We start from the raw sequence: 1,690 nt of genomic DNA on the forward strand, positions 1-1,690 counted from the left end.
CATCTCCTCTATCTCTCTCTATCTTCTTCTTCCCCCCCCCCTCTATTTCTTTTATTTTAATTTTATATGGTTGTGGTTTATGGATGCATTTTTATTCCCTTATTTCTTTTTATGTGGTTAGTATGTGTGGCTGTATTTTTATTCCTTTCAATTCGCTTTAGTTTGATAGGTTAGATGCTCATGTGTTAGGACGTCGATTTAATCCCTTAATTTTGTTAGATGCTTATGAGTTAGGATGTATTGATTTTTGTTAGTTTAATTAGTTTAATTTAACACTTTAGTTTGGTTCACTTTGCATTACTTGTAAGTTAGTTAAATAGAGTGGCATATATCTCCTCGTGTTCGACCCATAGCTACGATTGACCCGTACGCTTACGGTTTTATTTTAACTCAAACACCCAACCTAACCACACTCCCCACACATTCCTGATTAATTCCAAACACTTAAAATGGTGAATGTTGATGCCATCCGCAAGGCTCAAAGGGCTGAAGGCCCAGCCACCGTCATGGCTATCAGCACGGCGACTCCAACCAACTGTGTCGAGCAAAGCACCTACCCTGACTACTACTTTCGCATCACCAACAGTGAGCACAAGACTGAGCTCAAAGAAAAGTTCAAGCGCATGTGTAAGTCCATCTCATTCTTTGCTACATTCATTTCCTTAATCATGATGAGTTTTATACATTAATTACAAGCGAGAAATCGATGATCAAGAAACGCTGCATGCACTTGACTGAGGAGATCCTTAAGGAGAAACCAAATCTCTATGCTTACATGGCGCCTTCTTTGGATGCTAGGCGGGATATGGTGGTTGTTGAGGTAGCAAAGCTGGGAAAAGAAGCAGCGACCAACCATCAAGGAGTGGGGACAACCCAAGTCTAAGATTACCCACCTCGTTTTCTACACTACCAGTGGTGTCGACATGCCCGGAGCAGACTACCAACCCACCAAACTCCTTGGTCTTCGACCACATGTCAAGCAACTCATGATGTACCAACAGGGTTGCTACGCAGGTGGTACGGCTCTTCGTATGGCTAAAGACCTTGCATAGAACAATAAATGTGCACATGTCCTTGTAGTCTGTTCTGAGATCACTGCTGTGGATTTTCGTGGTCCAAATGACACTCACCTTGACAGTTTAGTGGGTCAAGTTCTTTTCGGAGATGGAGCAGCTGCAGTGATAGTTGGGGCTGACCCAGTGCCCAAAGTTGAGAAGCCTTTGTTCGAGATGGTCTCGGCAGCTCAAACCATCCTCCCTGATAGTGATGGAGCAATTGAAGGACACCTAAGAGAGGTTGGGTCAACTTTCCACCTCCTCAAGGGCGTTCCTGGCCTTATCTCCAAGAACATTGAGAAGAGCCTCGTCGAGGCATTTGAGCCTCTCGGCATCTCTGATTGGAACTCAATTTTCTGGATCGCCCATCCGGGTGGACGGGCCATTTTGGACCAGGTGTAGGCCAAATTAGCCCTTAAACCTGAGAAGTTACAGGCCACACGATACATCCTTAGCGAGTATGGTAACATGTCAAGTGCATGTGTGATGTTCATCTTGGATGAGATGAGGAAGAAGTCGGTAGAGGAGGGGCTGAAGACCACCGGTGAGGGGCTCGAGTGGGGTGTTCTCTTTGGTTTCGGGCCGGGACTCACTGTTGAGACTGTGGCGCTGCACATTGTGGCAAATTAAAGAGA

The 1,690-nt window shown here is 45.3% G+C and overlaps 1 pseudogene; it reads left to right on the top strand.

Annotated features, from left to right (window-relative positions):
* The first annotated feature begins 432 nt into the window (after positions 1-432).
* On the top strand, positions 433-1,690 carry LOC122654248 (annotated as a pseudogene).

The sequence above is a fragment of the Telopea speciosissima genome, chromosome 3 (genome assembly GCF_018873765.1).
Source record: "Telopea speciosissima isolate NSW1024214 ecotype Mountain lineage chromosome 3, Tspe_v1, whole genome shotgun sequence".
Taxonomy (NCBI): Eukaryota; Viridiplantae; Streptophyta; class Magnoliopsida; order Proteales; family Proteaceae; genus Telopea; species Telopea speciosissima.